This window comes from Hyla sarda, chromosome 4 (genome assembly GCF_029499605.1).
Source record: "Hyla sarda isolate aHylSar1 chromosome 4, aHylSar1.hap1, whole genome shotgun sequence".
In the NCBI taxonomy this organism is placed as follows: domain Eukaryota; kingdom Metazoa; phylum Chordata; class Amphibia; order Anura; family Hylidae; genus Hyla; species Hyla sarda.
The window spans coordinates 64,172,018-64,194,374 of NC_079192.1; the positions used below are offsets into that span (position 1 = coordinate 64,172,018).

At 42.5% G+C, this 22,357-nt stretch overlaps 1 protein-coding gene across 2 annotated transcripts in view; it reads left to right on the top strand.

Moving 5' to 3' along the window:
• Nucleotides 1-529: 529 nt before the first annotated feature.
• Nucleotides 530-22,357, top strand: part of AEBP1 (AE binding protein 1) — an 85,127-nt gene continuing 63,299 nt past the window's right edge. Inside the window, exons 1-2 of one of the 2 annotated variants that reach the window (XM_056571212.1) lie at nucleotides 530-564; nucleotides 1,670-1,753. The gene's annotated coding sequence lies outside the window, so the exon portion shown is untranslated. Of the gene's footprint in view, nucleotides 565-1,669; nucleotides 1,754-3,026; nucleotides 3,187-22,357 lie in introns of those variants that run through there. The other variant, XM_056571211.1, reaches the window with a different exon arrangement.

Below are 22,357 nucleotides of genomic sequence, written 5' to 3' on the forward strand. Positions count from 1 at the left end.
GCAGCCTATGGCTGCCGGATCCGGCTGGGAAATTTCAAAACCGGGGGCTTCCTTATCCAAGCCGGACCGGTGACAAAACCCATTTACTTTAATGAGCCGACCGGAGTCAGACAGTGACTCCGGCCGGCTCATTTTTGCCCTATATCTGGTATTGTGACCGAACCTAAAACCGTGGTATCCTACCGTTTTAGGTCTGTCACAAAACCGGATATGGGGCAAAAATCATCCGACCAGAGTCACTGTCTGACTCCAGTCGGCTCATTAAAGTGAATGTTTTTTTTTTTGGCACCGGTCCGGCTGGGATACTGGGATACTGAGAGCTCCCGGTTATGAAATTTCCCAGCTGTAGGCTGCAAAGGTAGTGTGAATGCAGCCTTACACAGGCCTAGTCCCATCAGAATGGGCTGTATAAGCCAGTACTAATATTAGCTATAGATACCAAATCTTGCCCGTGTCCCGAACAGGCCACACTTCTAGATGGACCGATGAGCACAGTGATTCGGAACACAAATTTTTGGAACAAAACTGTTGGTCTCAACAGTTCTCTACAGGAAACCCTTATTGGTGGGTAAATGTATTTGAATTTTTACAATGATAGTATTTTATTTGATACGGTTAAAGTATCACACAAAATGTTGCATCCACTCCTGTTAATCTAAGTGTTCTGAAATATAAAATGTGAGATCAAACAAAGGTTGGGGTGAGAGGTATCTGGGTCCCTGGATATTAAAACTATTAGCCCCTTTCCAACCACTATAGTCATAATACACCTAATTTTCATGATTTTTATTGGCCCTGTATTAACCTAATGCCCAGAGAGTAAACCTACCCTTGTAATAAATTCTAAGTTTTACATTGGGTTGTGAAAAGCTACTTACTGTATCTTCTGTGCAGACGATTGTTTCGTAGGCATTCAGATATAGTAAGGCTACGAAAACTAAATAAAACCCAATCTGTCAATGGCATACAGTTCCTTCTCTCCTTAAAGGGTACTCCACTGGAAAACATTTTTCTTTAAATCAACTGGTGCCAGAAAGTTAAACAGATTTGTAAATTACTTGTATTTAAAAATCTTAATCCTTCCACTACTTATCAACTGCTGTATGCTCCACAGGAAGTTCTTAATTTTTTTTATTTCCTTTCTGTCTGACCTCAGTGCTCTCTGCTGACATCTCTGTCCATGTCAGGAACTGTCCAGAGCAGGATAGGTTTGCTATGGGGATTTGCTCCTACTCTGGACAGTTCCTAAAATGGACAGAGGTGTCAGTAGAGAGCACTGTGGTCTCACAGAAAGGAAATCGAAAAATAAAAGAACTTCCTGTTGAGAAAATAACAGCTGATAAGTACTGGAAGAATTACAATTTGTTTAATAGAAGTAGTTTACAAATCTGTTTAACTTTCTGGCAATAGTTGATTTTAAAAAAAAATTTCCAACGAAGTACCCCTTAAAGAAGTCTCATTCATACTAGACCTATGCAATTTTGGATAAAAGTTACGTCAATTCACCTTGCAAATGTCTCAGCTGTTCTGCTTTCAATGATTCCAAAAGCTAAGTTGAGATCAGCTGCTATAGGTAAATAAGAGAGATATTTTCTCTGACAGTTTTCATAAATCTGCCCCAATAAAGGAGCTTTAAAAGGTTTTTATTTATTTATTTATTTTTTATTAGAAATATTCCCCGATCACCTGAAAAGTGGAAAAACTTGACAGCAAATTTTTACATTCTCTACAGCAATCCAACAGGAGAAATGAGGTATTACATAATTTCCAATGAAATCAATGTGCTGTTTGTATAATGCAGAATGTGCAGGGTCCTCCAAATTACAATTTTTGAAGCCACTCTGGACTCTGGGTAATAGACCACTGTCCTCTACAGGTCCCTGAATTAGAGGCTTAAAATACTATAGTTATCTGAAAAAGGTGTATTGAGCCTGACAACTCCTTTAATACAGATCATTCATAGGTGAGTAGAACATTCACCTCCATGTCTTGTGGAGCTTACAATCCAATTTGACCTTTTGTACTTTTTCTAGCGAGTGTTGTGCAATTCAGCAGGAAGATAGTGGCGTATGAATAATGTTTGTCCTGCTGCCGGAGCCTTTGGCCTTTCTTGTCCCATCACGAGGTCTCATCTCATTCCAATGTGTTTATCATTTTGTGCTCAGCCAAGAAAAATTCTCCTCATGTTATCCACATTGTGGCTGATGGTTTTCAGAAAATGTTTTTAAGTGGTGACCAGATGGGTAGGACAAAATCTTCAAGACGTCCGCCAGTGTTTAACCCTCTCAACTCTAACTATGATGAATGTGAAAGTAAGAGTCCGGTTCCAGAGATGAAAGGGTTAATATAGTAAGATAGAGCGCAGACCTGAAAGACAACATTAATAATATGTTGGCGTTAAGGTTAAGTAAGGGTGATCTGTACAGTTGAAAGGAGGGATTGATGATAAATAATCTGCTATAAGATGGGGTTAATGAAGAGTTTCTGTTGTTGTGTCACACATAGTCAGTGACTAACTACCCTAAAGGTATAATAGAAATAATTTATGACAGGATAGACGGCAGAAGTATAGGGCATGATAATATCAAGTCTAAATGTTCTGCATTGATGGAAACAGAAATAAAAGAGGCAATTCACTGTGAGACAGTCTTTAGAGTGGAAGTCACATGTAATGGTAAATAAGTTCCCGTGAATTTGGTAGGAGGTGGGACTGCTTAGCCTAGGTAGAAAAAAGAGAAGTCCTTAGCACAGTGCCTGGCACTTGCTTTGGTGTCTGGTGTGCATGTGCATTTGGAGGGATCTGTTCTAGCGATCCCCTTCACCCTTGCGGCCATTGCCCCTGCGTCAGCCTCAACGGTGTATTCTGTGAGTCTGGTGCTCTTGCTCCAGTCTTTCAGTCCGTGAGTTTTCGACTCAGTATTGTGTTTGAGCGCATGAGGTGTGCATGGTCTTTTTGTTAGTTCTGTGAGTGTCTTTTTTTTTTTTTTTCCTCTTTTCCCCCTATTCTTCTTGTCTTTTTCTCTTAGGTCTCTCGATCCCGTGGCTTCTTTCATGATGCAGCTGATCTCCTGGAATGTCAAAGGTTTAAGGTCGCCCAATAAAAGAACGCAAATCCTTCGTCATCTGAAACGTCTACACCCAGATGTTGCCTTGCTACAGGAAACTCACCTGTCCGCATCGGATATGGTTCATATGGCCAGACTTTGGGTTGGGGACATGATTGGGGCCCCTGTGGTGGGCGCGAAGGCAGGTATTATAGTAGTCTTAATAGGAACTTTGGGGGAGTTGTGGTGGACAAGGAGGTGCAATACCCCTAATGGAGATAACAAGAAATTTTTTCAAGCCCTGGAGACCCGTATAGCCAATAAAATCTTCGGTGGGGATATGAATGCTGTGGCACTGGAAGATCGGAAAGGCGGGGGATTGATCGGTCCGTTGCAAGGCAGAGTGACAAAATCTATTCTACGTTTCTTGACTCCTCAGGCCTCCGGGATTCCTGGAGGTTAATGCACCCAGACAGCAGAGACTGTACCCATTACTCTCACAGTCATTCCTCTTGGTCTCGTATAGATTACTTTCTTACCTCCCCAGAGTTGTTAGCCCGTGTAGATGGATTGTAGATTCCTGACCTGATTATCGCCAATCACTCCCCATCTCTCTTTCCTTGACCAATATTTACCCAAAAGGGACAGATTTTCAATGGCGCTTCCCAGTGTATACGTCGAAAGACGACAACTTTGTTGTCTCTCTGTGAAGTGGGTGGACGGAGCATTAAAAATGGCGCTCCTCGGCCTAGGCGGTAACAGGTTGGTGTTATTTAGGCTGGGGAGGGCCAGTAACAATGGTTTTCACCCACCCTTGTAACGTCAGGCTGTTGCTGCTTGGTTGGTATCTGGTTGATACTGAAAATAGGGGGAACCCTATGTGTTTTTATTTATTTATTTATTTAAAAAAACGTGTGTGGTTCCCCCATTTTTTCATTATCAGCCAGATACCAACCAAGCAGCAACAGCCTAAAGTTACCAGGGTGGGCAAGAACCATTGTTACTGGCCCTCCCCAGCCTAAATAATGCCAGCCTGTTACCGACCAGGCCCAGGAGCGCCATTTTTGATGCTTCGATCCTGTTGTTACCAGCTCTTCCCGGCACCCCTGTGGCGGTGGGTAACGGGAAGCAATAATTGGGGGTTAGTGTCAGCTGATTTTGGGGCTAATGCTAAGCCCTGGCTTAGTAATGGATTCTGTCAACAAGACGGCTTCCACTACTAAGCCTGAAAATTCAATTATAAAAAACACAACACATTGAAAAAAATCTTTTATTTAATAAAAAACACTCCCCCACAGCCCTTGTTAACCCTTTTATTGTCATCGCAATCCGCCAAATCTGACGTAGTCCTCCGCATTCACGTATCTAAAATGAGAAGAAAACAAAAACAAATAAACTACAACCATTTCTGTGATTTCTATACTATCAAAAAGCTGGTGTGAATTTTTTATGTAAACTGGACTCTCACCCCTTTGAAAATATCATGTAAAGCAGACAATATATGTGGACACGCCCACTTTTACAAAACTGACGTGAACAGTGTAAACCGCAGCACAAATCTCTTTGAAAATGTGGTCGATACTTTTCCCGCCAACATTTTTTCGGTGCAAAATTCTTTGAGAATCTCCCCCTCTGTGTACTTTATAAAGATTTATGATTTTACTATTGTGCAGAGTTTTGATCGGCACACACTGCTGCTCCAGCACTTCTAGCTATGTGAGCAATGTACAGTGGGAAAATGCCACAGCTCTGTGAAGTGCAGTTCTGTGAGGCAGAGAAGGAGTGCACGGTAGAGCGAGGGGGGGGGGGCATTTCTATATTTGCACAAAATTTATCAAAGGACGCGCACAACTTTTAAAGGGGTAGATTTGTGTCTACAATAGACACCTAATGATAAATCTCCCCCATACTGGCTAATGTCTCAATTTTACATCAGTTTTGAGGGTAGCCAATTTCATTGTTTGCATCTACCACAGTAGTGCACCTATATTCTTGTAGTCTTGTATTATTCTATATGTTATACATCCACATCTATTTATCTGGTGTAGGATGCCATTGTGGTACTTGTGGTCGTCTGCAGGCATCCTCCATTGTATGCATATTATGCTGGGGATTGCCCATAGCAACGGACCACAAGTGCAGGATCTCTCCCTCAGCATAAATGCACAACTGCTTTGGGGTTAAGCACCTCCAGCCATCGAGACCATGTTTTTGTAGTTGTCAATAAAGACCTTCTCTACGCTGTCCTAGCTCTTTGGAAGGCTTGTGAAATCACTGTTCTGGGGTATCCCCGCGCCCTGAATCTTTGTGTGAGATCACAGGATTGTTCACTAAAATCTTGATTCCTACTACAATTTCTTTTGACACAAACAAATTGTCCAGTTGGTATGCCTCTGAGGGTGTGGTGGGGATGAAAAGATGAAAAATACAACAGGCTGTTTGTTACGTAGCTTTCCAAAACAGATTAGTTTCTAGGTGTCCATCAACTATGTTCAACTGGAGATCCAAAAAATCAATCGAAATTGAAGAAATGTTATACGTTAAGATTATATTCAAATTATTCTGGTTCAGGGAGGAAATAAATTGAATACATTCCTCCCTAGAACCCTTCCAGAAAAGCAAAATATCGTCGATAAACCTAAACCAACTCAAAACGTGTGAAATACGGCGATGGATACACGTGTGCCCCCTCCCACCAACCCAAAAAATGGTTGGCATGGGAGGGGGAACAACGCGCACCCATCGCCTTACCAGATACCTGTAAATAAAACTGTCCATCAAAAATTAAAAAAAATTGTGGCGAAGAACAAAATCCAATAACTTAACGAAAAATGAATCAAAGTTCGCATCTCCATGTACGTTTTTTCCCAGGAAGTGAGTCACGGCTTGAATCCCATCCTTGTGGGCGATATTCGAATATAATGATTCTACATCGTATGTTACTAGTAGGACATCCTTTGGAATCGTCATATCTTGAACGGTCTGTTTCAGGTGCATGGAGTCACAGATATAAGAGGGTAATGTAGTCACCAATGGCTGTAATGAAAATCAATGAATGTGCTAGCCTTCTCACACATGCTACCTATTCCTGAGATAAAAGGCCAACCCGGTGGGTCCGTAAAATTTTTATGGACCTTCAGTAGCATGTAATATGTTGCTATACGTGGATCTTTTACCTTTAGAAATTCCTGTTCCTTCTTCGTGATTATATCGAATTCTGTCACTGCATCCAATGTATGCCAGAACTTCTTCTGAAAGTAATTTGTGGGGTCCGAGGGCAATCTTTGGTGATATTTCTGGTTACTGAGTTGTCTCATTACCTCCCTGGTGTATAAGTCTATCGGCGACAAAACTACGTTTCCGCCCTTATCGGCCTCCTTGATCAGGAAGTCCTGTTTTTTAGATCCTTGATTGTCTTAGATTCTTCTTTTGCAAAAATTTTTCCTGTGACAGAATTAGAAGGAAGAAACAAGTATAGCCCTCTTCATGGTCTGAAAGAATGCTTGAACAGCAGGAAAAAGGGAGAATGGTGGAGCGGTCTTGGAAGGTATTCTACAAGGGCATAGTTTAGTTGTAGACATACCTGTTTCACTCTCTTGTAGTAGATCCATCAGGTCTTGTACGACTATTCGGTCGTCTCGTTCAAAGTTTGCCAATACAGAGGGTAGCAGTTTAAGAATGAGTTTTCTGCAAAATAAATTTGTTAGCTCAAACTTATCAAGTATATTCATAGGCGAAAATGATAATCCCCTACTAAGTACTGACTTTTCCATCTCGGTGAGGACATGCATTGAAAGATTTATTATCTGTAACTGATCTTTCTGTTCTTGAGGATAATGGAGATTATCCACATTCCCCTCTCGATCAGTTACTTTCCTCTTATATTTGGGATTGACGTCTGGTCCTCCATCTGTGTCGCTTGCTTCCATGGATTAAAAATCACTACTGCTTGCTTCCTGATTGGTGGCTTGTTCCTGATTAGTATCAGGGTTATTCCTCCTCAAAGATCTATGATTCCCTGTGTGTCTCCATCTGTAAACATCCTGTCTATCATAATCGCCTTGATCCCTGTTAAATGTGATCCTCTTACCATCCATAACCTTCCTCTCGAATGTATCCATCATGTTTTTAAGTTTTTCCTGAAAAGGTAATACCAATTTCTCCCTGTCAAAAGTCAATAATTGTTTCTCAAATTCCATTTAATTTCGCTTTGGTGCTAATCAAAAACTCTCTATCATGGGTAATCAACATATCCATCAGTTTAACAGAGCATCTAGCAAGGCCGGCCTCCCAGGTCTCTTTAAATCCTGTTGCCACCTCCCATGTTGGAAAAATTTGAACTCTCAGTCCCCTGGGAAACAGGCCCAACCTAGCATACTCTTCCAGACTTTTGATATTCCACCATATGCGTGTAATTTGTTTCTGTGTTTCCGTGATTTCCCTGGTTAATTGTGAAAATCCTTATTGGTAATCCCATCGTCATTCGGGCTAATCCCGGCCCCAACCTGAGTACTCCAAATGGCCTCTCTATCTTCCATCATGTTACTACTGAAATAGTACACTTGATCATTTCTATTATCAAATCAATAACACAATTTGTAATTGCTCCTTCCAAATTGGTAAACTATAATATAAAATAGTAACCAACATCAAAAATTTTTTCAATATGACAAGAACATACCAATATTGGGAGCTCAACCCCCAAGACACCCAAGGGACATATATCGCTTTTTAATTAGCACACATAAATTTCACATAGCATGTTCCGCAGCTGGGTGCGTGACTTCCGTGGTCTGGGCCATGTATGTGGGCCATGTAGTTTAATGGCGCGCAGGCGGGTCTGGGCCGTGGTGGTCAGGCGCGCAGGTGGGGTTCCTTCTTTACACTTTTGGTCATATATTATTTATCACACACTTTATTTACATGTAGTAAGCACATAGTCACAGTAGAAGTCCCATTGGCAGGTGGTCGTGGGGTCACACATAATAATGCATACACATCCATATACACATACAGAGATGGGATGGGTACTGGTTGATCACAATAATGTAGTGGGGTGGGGTCCCCCTGTGGTTAGCTTTAATATAATTTATATATGTATTTCTTTTTTATTATAATTAGCGTAATTCTTTCATCTATTTTGGATTCCTTCCTGATCTACTGATTTTCTAGTTCTCTTACTTCTGATTATGTTTGATGTATCCTTGTTATATTGTTATGTAGTGACAACAATGACCGGCTCAGATTAGGGTAGCCATGGATATAACAAGTATATTAAAACAGCATCCCTACACCAACAGATGAGTACTATTAGAAATAAAAGTAAAAGTATGAGAAATATGAAAAAAGGATGATATTAATGTAAGGCGACAGGAAAATGGCTGGTGCTTAACCATGGATTCCCGTTGATCATAACAAGGAAGAAAGAGTGGCCCTCTTAAAAGAGCATCTTTGGGTACACCAAGTGAGATTGGACACTGTATTAAATGCTATGGAGATAAAACTGGAACTTTTGGAAGATGGCATTCAGGATTTGAAGTTACAGTGACTCTATATGGACATCTAAGCTATTGGAGCGATCTCAAGATAATTGCTCTTGTCAACGGACCTGATATACATGCCCTATTTAGATATGGGGTGCGTCGAAAGGGAGAATTTCTGTAGGTTATTATGATATTATGCTAAGACCATTCAGACTGATGTACTGACTATTAGAAATTGTGAATACTTTAATAATGAGTATATAGGATATAAAGATATTGGCACAATGTAAATATGGTCATGATTGTATTATTGCTATTTTGTAGATAGGAGGTATGACCTTGCAGGTGTGGTTGCTTACGATACGTCCCATGTTGATAGTACAATCCAGCTTCTGGCTTATTCTATCCTATGGTACTGTTACTATTTTAAGTAGTTGTCTAACATAGAATATAACCCATGGTACTGTTTACTATTTGAAGTTGCTGTCTGGTATAGAGTTAGAGGTATAAAGGTATAAGAAAGTGATATGCGGCACATTAAGAAATAAGATGATAGTATAATTGGAGTGGCAATACTGAATTATGTATTGTGTATAAATCCCACGTGAATTTGGTGGGTGATATAGAATGGGAATAAATAGCGAATAAGTAAAGTATAAATAAAAATAACTATCCACTAATAATAAAAAACATTAGAGATATTATAAACATAAATAAGTAAAATATAGAAAAGTAAAATACTGATAAAAAGTTAAATATTAGAATACAACAAATAAAATAATAAAAAATACAAATAAAAAGAATTAAAAACAATAAATAGTAATGTTAATAGTAATAATAAAATAATTTAGATGATATGGTACAATTTCATAGGTACAGGTGTTATATATACATTTGGGGATATGTGTTATATCTGATATGTCTTGGTACAGAGTGCTATTATTATTGTGATACAGTATTGTCATGATTTGGCATATAGAGTTGTTACATAGCATACACTGGTAGTTATTTGTGTTTAATTGGTGATAATTAGACCTCTATGTGACTATTATTCTTCTTCTCTGCTGTAACAGTCAGATACCATGGGTGATAGTCTCTTTTGGGTAATGAATAACATACTGAGGTGCCAATATGTTGTATGTGATGAACAGCACATGAATTGCTAATCTATTTATATTCTATATTTGGTGCGGTTATCACATGCAGCAGGGGACAACAGCAGTAGTACGGTGCGCATGCGTATGGTACAGTACTGCTTATGGATTGGGGTGATGGACGACATCGTGAAGTGCGGGCGCATGCTCTGTTTATTCAGTCGGGGATGAGAGGCTCGCAAGATGCGTGTCACATGACATAGTCATGCATCAAGTGATGCACGGACAAGCCCAGTGCATGCGCAGTGTGGTCTTTGGATCGGAGCGCAAACCGGAAGCCAGAGCAGAAGCGCTCCGCAGGGCGGAAGTACTCTGTATACAGCGCTCACCGCCATACATGGGACGCCCCTCTACCACTTTCAGGAAGTGAGCAGGTTGTTGCAATCAGCTTATACTCACTATGTCTCCTGTCCATCTGCTCCATCTTTGCAGGCGTGGAAGGAAGCCAAGGCCCCCTTTGACCTCTGGTCAGAACGCAAATGTAGGCTTCTCTCTCTAGATTTAAGGCGGAACTGTTTCGTTATGGGAACAAGTCCGGCCGCCTCCTTGCACACCTGGCCAAAGGACTGCGACCTCCCTAATGCTTCCCTGCCTTGAGGGATGAGGCAGGGATGCTGCATTCTGACCCCAAAGTAGTTAACTCCTTATTCTGTGACTTCTATATGTCCTTCTATTCATCCTCCCCAGCGGACATGACCTGTGGAAAGAAAAAAGGAGAGACCAGAGGGAGGCGCCTCGTGTGATACCGTATGGGAGTGGAATATTACAGCAGTATGTGGTCAAAATGAATGACCCCTAGGTAGTGGCTGCTCACCTGAGAGCAAGTCAGAACTTGCATATCAACCCACAGTGGGGTTACAAAAATTCACGGAGTACTGGAACCGCTGCTAAGCCGGAGGTCACAGGAAAAGGAGGAAGACCAATCCTGATAGAGCTTGTGATGTGGAAGATGAGAAAAAGACCTCTAAAGGCGCTGCAGACTCCAATGGAATTAAACCGAAGCCAGAGATGTAGCAATGGTACAAAACACTGGGAGGTTTATTGCAATAAATAAAACAATAAAGTGGATTACGCGTTTCGGGGGAGCCACCCCCTTCTTCAGATCAGAATACATGCAGTGAGATATGCAGAGTTTAAATATGTACAAAATGGGCGCCAACCACTTAAGTGGGAGGAGCCAAACATGTTTATGTCACATGATGCAAAAAACAGAATATAATAAATGAATCTAAGAAAAACATCCAGTACACATTTAACAGTTGTATCAGACCGTTGTAAACATAAAATTACAAGAGCCATCTTAATAATACAATAAAAAATGTAAAACAAGCATACAGAACATAGATCTCCGTTGGCAGTGTCCGGACCGTCAAAGGTAAACATCCGGCGCATGCTGGATGAGCCGATGCTGATACCAGATGTAAACATCCGGACTATGCCGCGGTCCGGATGCTGTCACAGACGCCACCCCCTTACACGCACCAGTATTGTTGATAAACAGATACTGTGGTCACGGGCATCGGGCCGGACGTCATAGGACCAGAAACAGCCAACGGATACAAGGGCCACATACGCGTTACTATGAGACGATCGTCACGTGACCAGAATGAACAGATAGGTGTTCAGAGACAACGGAATTGACCGATGTTGAGCTGTCAGAGGTAATTTGGAAGAAGGTAAGATAATGTAGTGAAAATAATGGAAGTGCAAAGATGCATAAAATCAATATGTAGTGAATGGAGGAAAATAGGCTACTAGACATATATGCCATATCAATGGGGAAATTGAAAAATTCAAAATATGCGCAAATGTAGTATATAGACATCCGTGTGTGAATGAATGAATCATGTAGTGCTCACACCAATTTTTCTGGTGTAGCGCCCACATGGAATACTAGACTGTGGTACTCATAGGGTTAGAATAAGCAAAAAAGCCCAATTAAAAAGAAATATATTAAACAAGGTAAAAAATGGAAGCCAAATAGAGACAAACATATATCCCTACGTATGGATGATATATGTCCTAGCGTTATAAAACCATAATAGAAAAATATATATAAAAATATAAAAATATATAGATATATAATATCCCTTAGTGCGGATTATTATAAGCATAAGGTGATATATAAAACTGAACATGTCCGATCTGAGATAAGAAGATGTATGAAAAATATTTATAAGATATTTAAAATATTTAAAATATTTAAAAAATAGTAATAATAAATATACACAGTGATTGAACATCAAGCAGGTATCAAAGCCGTTGCACATTTCATCTCCAATGACCCCAATATGCCCGCGGCCCAAGTAGATTTTATTCTACAAGGGCTAAATTTCATTTTAACACATAATTATTTTGAATTTCTGGGCCAGCTGTACATGCAACATACAGGCACTGCCATGGGGTCAAAGGTAGCCCCCAGCTTCGCAAATCTATTTGTGGGGCTATTTGAGGAACTTTTTGTTTACACACACCCTTTGTTTATTAACTGTATATACTATCGGAGATATATCGACGATATATTCATAATCTGGAAGGGCGATAGGTCTGCACTGGATGAGTATCTTTCGTATCTTAATACCAATGACTGGTCTTTACGGTTTACACAGTCAGTTTACACCAATCATGCTGAGTTTCTAGATGTTTTGGTTTCCCATGATGACACGTCAATTTTTACAAAAACATACTTCAAGTCAGTTGACAGCAATAGTTACCTCAATTTTGATAGTAGCCATTTCAAAAAATGGCTGGTTAATGTACCTTTTGGGCAATTTAAAAGAATAAGGAGAAATTGCACAAGGGAGGAGGATTTTATCTCCCAGAGTAACATCTTAAAAACCAGGTTCAAAGCGAAAGGCTATCCTACCTCCCTTGTGCAATCTTCTTTCAGTAGAGCTCTCTCTCTCGACCAAGCTAAATGTCTACTTCCCAAGGCGGATGTTGCATCTACTAGCATCACTAATCGTTCTACAAATTTCATAACTACTTACAGTAGAGACCAAGACATCAGAAAGATTCTAACCAAGCATTGGTCCATCTTAACCGCAGACCCCTATCTCAACAGCCTTCTTCCATCTAAACCTCCCATCACATTTCGTAGAGCTCGTACCTTGCGTAATCTGATAGCTCCCAGTAAGCTGAAATCCCAGATTACATGTTCCTCCACCTTTCTTGACACTACAGGGAGCTACCGCTGCGGTATGGCACGGTGTAAATGCTGTTCCAATATTGCACATAAATGCAAAACCTTTACCTCCACTACTACGGGGGACACTTTCCCTATAAAATCACTGTTAAACTGTGGATCTCAATACATTGTATATGTATTGCAGTGCTCTTGTGGCTTGCAATACGTGGGAAGGACGATCAGATGTTTTAGGGAACGCCTCAACAAACATCGGAGCAATACAGCTCATGGTTTTCTCCTACACAGTGTTTCTCGACATCTGACTGAGAAACACAGTGGGGATTTCAACTGTATTCTGGCTACCCCCATTGAACAGATTACAAAGAGTGTGAACCAGAGATTCAATACGTTAAGGAGGAGGGAAAATTTCTGGATTCACACCCTGGGCACCCTAACACCCAGGGGTCTGAACGAAATGATAGAATGTAATCTGTAATACGCTATATTAAGAATATTTATTATTACTATTTTTTAAATATTTTAAATATTTTAAATATCTTATAAATATTTTTCATACATCTTCTTATCTCAGATCGGACATGTTCAGTTTTATATATCACCTTGTGCTTATAATAATCCGCACTAAGGGATATTATATATCTATATATTTTTATATTTTTATATATATTTTTCTATTATGGTTTTATAACGCTAGGACATATATCATCCATACGTAGGGATATATGTTTGTCTCTATTTGGCTTCCATTTTTTACCTTGTTTAATATATTTCTTTTTAATTGGGCTTTTTTGCTTATTCTAACCCTATGAGTACCACAGTCTAGTATTCCATGTGGGCGCTACACCAGAAAAATTGGTGTGAGCACTACATGATTCATTCATTCACACACGGATGTCTATATACTACATTTGCGCATATTTTGAATTTTTCAATTTCCCCATTGATATGGCATATATGTCTAGTAGCCTATTTTCCTCCATTCACTACATATTGATTTTATGCATCTTTGCACTTCCATTATTTTCACTACATTATCTTACCTTCTTCCAAATTACCTCTGACAGCTCAACATCGGTCAATTCCGTTGTCTCTGAACACCTATCTGTTCATTCTGGTCACGTGACGATCGTCTCATAGTAACGCGTATGTGGCCCTTGTATCCGTTGGCTGTTTCTGGTCCTATGACATCCGGCCCGATGCCCGTGACCACAGTATCTGTTTATCAACAATACTGGTGCGTGTAAGGGGGTGGCGTCTGTGACAGCATCCGGACCGCGGCATAGTCCGGATGTTTACATCTGGTATCAGCATCGGCTCATCCAGCATGCGCCGGATGTTTACCTTTGACGGTCCAGACACTGCCAACGGAGATCTATGTTCTGTATGCTTGTTTTACATTTTTTATTGTATTATTAAGATGGCTCTTGTAATTTTATGTTTACAACGGTCTGATACAACTGTTAAATGTGTACTGGATGTTTTTCTTAGATTCATTTATTATATTCTGTTTTTTGCATCATGTGACATAAACATGTTTGGCTCCTCCCACTTAAGTGGTTGGCGCCCATTTTGTACATATTTAAACTCTGCATATCTCACTGCATGTATTCTGATCTGAAGAAGGGGGTGGCTCCCCCGAAACGCGTAATCCACTTTATTGTTTTATTTATTGCAATAAACCTCCCAGTGTTTTGTACCATTGCTACATCTCTGGCTTCGGTTTAATTCCATTGGAGTCTGCAGCGCCTTTAGAGGTCTTTTTCTCATCTTCCACATCCCCAGCGGACATGGCATTGTGTAGATCGTTTCTGGAGTCAGGTCCGGTTGCCCTCCTTATCTGCTGAACAATGTGCTGCTCTGAATGCAGACTACTCAGAAGCTGAAATCAAGCAGGACACAAAACGTCTTCATAATGCGAAGGCCCGGATGGGTTCTCGAGGGACTTTTTTAAAGTACTGGCTGACTAGATCTTGACTCCTTTAATGTCCTACTACAATCGACTACTGCATTCGGGTACACTACACCTGCACGCCAATGTGGCCACTATTAAGCTCCTGCTGAAACCAAAGACCCCCTCCTCCCTCAATCTTACCATCCTATTTCTCTCATCAATCAGGACCTTAAACTAGCGTCTAAAATTCTGGCGGGCCGCCTAAGTGCGTTCCTTCCCTCTCTCATATTTTACAGACAACTCAGCCCATTGGGACTGAGTGAAAAGTCCACTTGTTAGCCCTCACTGCAAAATAGTAATACTTAACTTTTATTAACTTATATTTAATAAACGTGAGCTGAAAAATGTGGTATACAAACCCAGCATTACTTGCGCTTCCTATATTTTCTCTCTCCTTTTGGAGTACTCCCTCTCTCTGACCTCTGCCCTGCCGAGTCTTCTAGGCCCTGTAGCATATTTGAGTATATGCAGTTGAAACATTTCTACTCCTCTGTTTCTCGTTCTACCCGCCTACATCGGGACCTCGCTCCTTTCGAAACCTTGTGCCTCACTCCTCCTGTTCCTCCTCATACCATTGGTCTTCTTTACCAGTTATTACTAACCCGCTATTCCTCTTCCTTACCCTCATTTTGCTCCGCTTGGAGACTGAACTCAATAAACAATTTACCCCAGCACAATGGAAGAAATGTTTTCTTCTCACACACAAATCTGTCCTTGCTAACAAGGCCCAAGAGACTAATTATAAAATCCCGCTGGTACCGCACCCCGGTGATGCTGCACGGTTGGTATCCCTCAGTTTCTGAGTCATGTTGGCGTTGTGATTGGCACCTTATCCCATATTTGGTGGGCTTGTCCTTCCCTGTGCCCTTTCTGGGAGGTGGTACACAACACTGCCCGTTAGGTCACCGGTGTCTCTATACCGGATTCCCCTGAAGCGTCCTTGTTGTTTATGTTTGATGTCTCCTCTTCTTCTTATAAGAAGTCTCTCTTGTGCTATCTTCTGCCAGCTGCAAAATCAGTAATTCCTCGTAAATGGAGATTGACTGACTCTCCCACAGTAGGTGAATGGGTGGCGGAAATTAATCATCTACAACGTATGGAGGAATTGATTGCTTTGTCCCCTGCAGAGGGTGAACGCTATAACAAGACCTGGTTTGACTGGCTGTCTTTCCAAACTACCCCAGAATACTGCACTCTCCTGGCCTCTGGGAACCCCGTGGCATCCTAACCGTTCTCCCCCCTTTCTCCCTGTTGTGTCTTTGCCCTCTGTTGTCTAGTGATGTGGTTTCTAATGCTCCCACTGTCATCTGCCTACTTTCCCTTTCTTAGGTTCTTTATTTTCTTACCCCTATTTTGATGTGCTATGTAGTGGTTGAGTCCACTCTTTCACTTCTCTGTCTTTTCTATTGACAGGTGCTTACTCCTCTGTCATTTTTGCAGTATTGACATGTTTGTTGATAGCACCAATATCCTACTCCATGTGATACTATATTCAGCTTACTGTGCCTAAAGGCTGACCTGTCGATTATGGTTTTGTTATCATTACTTGAATTGAGTTGTCGCTCTCTTTGCTGTATTTGATTATTTTTGTTGTTGTTTATTTCTCTACTCAAAACAATAAAACTTTAAATTTGGGGGGGAAAAAAACAGCATCACATGCACTGTACTGTGATTATTGTATCATCGTCCAGCTGGACTGTTATTATGATCATAAACAACACACCTGCAGTGTGTGTTGTTAGCAGTGCTGATGCTGTTTGTTAAAATCATTCACATGGCCCCCCCTAACATGTTTCGTCACAGGTGTGACATCTTCAGAGGTTATGGGGCAATGACACTGAAAAACGCCACTCTCATAGGCCCATCGCAGGTTGGCGTTGTACGTAATCTGTTGGCCATTGCGAATATACACAAGGTACTGACAGTTTCGGACAGGGTGCAGCATTACCCCCAGCCAGGAGAATCGCCCATGTTACTGGAAGCCTTCTTGACGCCGAGAAGGCTTTTGACAATGTCCGGTGGGACTGGCTGGGGATGGTGTTGGACAAAGTGGGGATAGTTTGTCATTTCCATACCTTTTTAGGGGGTTTGTACTCCTCCCCTTGAGCACAGGTTCATACCTTCGGCTACCTTCCCCCCCCCTTCCCCTCTTTTTAAAGGAATGAGACAGGGGTGCCCCCTATCCCCCCTCCTTTTTAATCTGGCCCTGGAACCTCTTGCGAGGTACTTGGAGGGCTCCGATCTGTTCCGTGGTGTTTTGATTCAGCGAACGGCAGTCAAATTGAGCCTCTTTGCTGATGGCATCTTGATTTTTCTGGCTGACCCGAGAGCCCACTATGGTCCTCTGATGTCCACACCATCCCATTTTGGTTTATTCTCTGGGTACAAGATAAACCAACTCAAAAGTGAGGCTCTTTCCTTGGGTCCTGCTCGGCCATCCTCTCATTGGACGGCTATTGGTATCCCTGCTATGATTATTAAACCGCACATTACTTACTTAGGGATTAACATAGGTAAGACACCGTCCATAAGCTTTCCTTGTTTGCATTTACTTGTTTTATATGGGCCGGTAGATGCCTCAGAATCGCAGTTCAGAAATTAATTTTATGTAAGGCGGACGGAGGAGTTGGATTTCCCAACATCCGCTGTTATAACTTGGCCTGTATCTTCAGGCACGTTATGGACTGGCTCCATGAACCTAGCTTTCACTCTAACTATGACACAGAAGCAGATCTGGTCTTCCCATGGAAGCTTGTTTGCACACCCGATGTCCATGTCTCTTGATCCACATAAAGCGCTCTTTAGCTGTTAGGGATACTGTCTTGACCTGGAAAGCAGTCCACAAAGCTTTTGGTCTTTCCTTTCTTCTGTCTGAGCGCCTTGAACTCTGGGGACATCCTGAATTCCCTCAGGGATGGGAAAATAGTCTGTTTGAGAGTTGGCGCCTGAGGGGGATTCAAGTGGCGAAACAGCTTATACATGCGGAGGAGAAATGTTGGTTTCACCCACAAATTGTTAATGACCTTCTATATACCGCCCTCTCATTTCCTTTTAGGTGTCTCAGCTTCTCTCCTTCTGCAGGTCACGCCTTTGCGACCCTTCTTCTGAGGTGTCCCTTTGAAGATGTCGTAGGTCTTCAACCCCGGAAGGTGACATTGTGGTACCTCTACAGCTGTTTTAGTGGTTACTTCCTTAAGGTATCCAAGTGGGAGGTGTTTGCCAAATGGGAATCTGGAAGGTTGGGCTAAGGTCCGAGCTAATGTTATCAATGAACGCTGGAGCGAAACCTTTTTCAAACTGATGCACTTTGATTAACTGGGGTTCAATCTCCCGGCCTCCCCGGTGTTTCCTGATAAAATTACATCCTGCCCCAAATGTTCTAGCCCAGATTTCTTCCACGGAATTTGGGGATGCCCAAGAACTCGGGTGTTTTGGGGCGGAATAGTAGCTTATATTGCCAGGTACTAGAAAGTGCAGGTCCCCATGACTCCTCAGGCTCTTCTTTTCCAAGAAGAGCCTGAAGAGCCATGGCCGCTGGGCTGCGCTGTGTTCCTTGCTTCCTTCATGTTATTCTGTTGTTGCTTCCTTCATGTTATTCTGTTGGTAGCGAAACACATTCTTCTCAGAGAATGGATCCAACCCTGTATACCGGTAGTGGCTGACGTGGTTGAGGAGTTGAAATCCTTCTTAGAGGTTAACAGGTTGGACACGGACAGGCATAGGGAGAGAAATGCGAGGAAGTTCTTTGCCAAATGGCGGACGTTTATGGTTGCCCACTATGTTAGGTCACAAATAGAGGCTTTTGTTTTACCATTTAGACATACTGAATAGTATTGCCTAGCGTCAACACCTTAGGCCCATTACGCCTTTCAGATGGTGTGGGATGAAGCGGGAATCCCGCTCAGTAGCATGGTGGAGGGAAATAACGGGATCAAGTCTACCCTTCTATGGTTCTTCTTTTCTTCTGATTTCTTTATTTTTATGTTTCCTCTTATTTTCTTTATTTTTACTTTTCTTAGTAGTATTGTTTTTTTTCCGTCTGGCTGAGTGTGTATGTTTGTGTGGAGTGGAGGGAAGGGAGAGGAACTAAGTTGTTGACCATGCTGCTTTCCTTACGTATTGGTTAATGTCTGAGGCACCTTGGGTACTGCGTTACCCACTTCTGCCTATTATGTTTTTGGCATTTTTGAAATGCTTACTGTATTGCCATTTCTTATTATAAAATTGTGAAAATTAATAAACAAAGTTATAAAAATAAACAAAAAACTACATTTTCCAGCAGTCCTCACTGTGAGACCAGTAGAAAGGGGGCATGGCCTGTCATTATGCTGTAAGAAGGGGGCGTGGCTTGACAAGCTAAAATAGAAAGGAGTGGCTTTGTTGGATTATAGTAGGAATGGGGTATGGCTTGTCGATATGGGGGGGGGGGACACTGCAGGGAGGCTGCCTGACATGGCAGCAAGGGTGCGGGGTAACAACTCCCGTACTGGGCCACCACACACTCCCCCTCTTAAATACAGCCATCCTCGGCGCCCAGTCCTGGAGCGTGGACGACTGGAAGTGGCCACTGGAGCCTAGACTGACAGTTACTAGGGCATTATTGTTGGATGTCCTTCACAGGTCTGAATAAAAAGAACTGAAACGAGTCCACGTAGCATTTTTGTAAAAACGTCCATACATGCTCCTTTCAATAACGGGACATAAACATGTGGGATTCATTACCCTTATAACTACACTTTTATCACATTTAATATACTTGAGTCGGATCAGGCTACCTGAGGCTCTCTACCTGATGCCTTAGCTACTGGGGCCCCTCGGCACTAACCACTTCTCCCCAGAACTCTATACATGTTTTTATATAACATACCAGTGTTACCTTTATATGCAGCAACTCTGTCGCTCTACATGCTTTATTTATATTTTCAGGGGAACCCTCTGGCCACGAGAGTACCCTGTACTTGTGGACAGGAAAAATGTTAGACAGGTGAATTATGGACTGGAAATGTACATGTTAGATACAGTCCTAACTAGGCATTTGACTAGCTTATATAATACATTATGTAAACTGACTGAATTAGACTAGGTGTTATACTAACAACTTTGTACACAGCATTACCATTATTCCTTATACCTAGCTGGTAGTTGTCCTTGCGTCGACCTTTGAGATCTGTGCAACACAACCTCTGGAGAATCTGGAACTCTTGAGATTTTTGGAGCTCTTGGGACTACTGGAGCTGCGGCTGGCTCTCCCTCAGTGAACTCAGGAGCTTGTATTAGTTCAGGACTGGCTGGACTCAGAGTCGCTGGCAGCTGTGCTGGAGAGGATGGAGACAGGGTTGGCACTCTGGAGACGGCTGTATAGGCTGGAGCCAACGATGACAATACTGGTGTGGAGACTAATGTGGGTTGAACCAGCCCCAGGGTTGGTGAGGCACAGAAGATCGCACACTGATTTGGAGAAAACATGGGGAAATCCATAGATGGGTGGATTCCGTCACCAGAGACATACTCTTTCGCAGACCTGACAGTTGGAGGAGGCGGCGCTGGGAGCATTGGTGGATCTTCTTTGAGACATAACTTGATTCGATTCCGGTGAATGACTTGTGGCTCATACCCAGGTTTTTGCACTTCGTAGACATGAGACTCAGGATAGGGTATGGCTGATTACCATGTACAGTTCTGTCTACCAGATAGAATCTAGCTAGTTTGTCCTAGGAAACTTCCGTAGCCAGACTTTATCGCCCAATTGAAGTGGTTTGGCAGAGGCATGACGGTTATAGTCCTCTTGTTGTTGAGCCTCGCCTATCTTTTTGCTGACAATTTCTTTGGCTTCTTAGATCCTTCTCTGGTGGTCAGAGACCCATTCTAGGTAGGCTTGCGGAGAGTTGTTGAACGGGGCCTGGAGCCCAAATGTCCAGTCTTTAGGCAGCTGCCCATGTCGACCGATCATCAAGTAGAAAGGGGTATACCCCGTAGAACAATGGACTGTGTTGTTATTTATCTCCATTAATTTGGGCAGCAATCGGGGCCACTCTTCGTGTCTTGACACAGAGGCTGCTCCCAACATGTGAATAAAAACTTGATTGATGCGCTCACAGACCCCGTTCCCTTAAGGATGGTAAGCAGTAATCCGGAGTTTCTTACAGGCATGGAATTGACATAAGTCTTGGAAGAGTTGGGCCTCAAAGGCCGTTCCTCGGTCCGTTAGGACAGAGTCCGGACACCTAAGGGTTTGCACCCAATTGGAGTAGAACATCTGGGCCGCTGTCTTGGCTGTGAGATCTATGACGAGTACAACGACAACCCATTTAGAGTAATGATCCACCATGGTGAGCATAAGTATACCCGGATCGGGTAGGAGACAATTGGACGTGGTCTAGCACCAACTGCTTGGGCCTTTCAGTCTGGATGGAATGGAGGGGTGCTCTTGCGTCTTTGCGCACATTCTTGGTGACGTTACAGACTGCACATTCACTGCACCATTTCTCAATGTCACTCCGCATTTCGATCCAACAGAATCTTTGCCTGACAGTAGCTTCGGTCTTATGGACTCCAAAGTGTCCCGACTGGTCATGGTATGCGTTGAGGACCATCGCCGAGTCTCTTCGGGGAACCAGAATATGATTAAGTCAATCACCATAGACCGGATCCAAAGAATTTCGGTACAACAGTCCTTTGTGCACAAACAGTCGTTTCCTCTGTCACCACAGACGTTTCAACTCGTAGTCACACTGGGCCCGGCGTACACGGGTTGGCACTTTTTTTGCCGGAAGGTAGTCCAACAGATCCCCCATGACTTGACTTTCTTCTTGAAGAGTCTTCCAGGTGTATAGGTCTTCCTTAACCTTTTCGGACCTGGGTTCACCGTCCATGAGGGCGGTCAAAACATTCTGGTTTGTGAACCGCTGATAAAATGGGGGCATCTCCACGTCTTCCCACACGTCTTCGACAGGTGGTTCTTCGCCAGGAGTCATCAGAGACAGTAAATCGGCATTGACATTTGACTTGCCGCTTCTGTACTTGATTGTTAAACTGTAATTGGCTAGTCTTGAAGCCCATCGCTGTTCAATGGCTCCCAACTTGGCAGTGTTCAGGTGGGCCAACGGTTTATTGTCCGTGTAGACAGTAAATGGCGTGGCAGCCAAATAGTCTTTGAATTTTTTGGTCACGGCCCACACCAGAGTGGGAAGTTCCAACTTGAATGAGCTGTAATTGGCATTGTTCTTCTCTGCTCCCTGCAGGTTGCGACTGGCATAGGCAATTACTTGCTATTGTCCTTCCTGGACTTGGGACAGGACAGCTCCCAGACCCTCAAAACTGCCATCAGTATACAGCCAAAACGGCTGACTAGTCTGGATAGGCCAAGATGGTTGGCTCCATCAGCAGACGTTTCACCGTACCCCGAAAGTGGGGAAAGAAGCGGCGATAGTAGCTGGCAAATGCCAGGAAGCTCCTGACATTTTTCACCATGCACGGGGTAGGCCAGTTCTTCACAGCTTCCACCTTTTCAGGATTGGGCTGGACCCCTTCTGCACTGACAGCATGACCGAAGAAATGGACCTGAGGCTTCAGCAGGT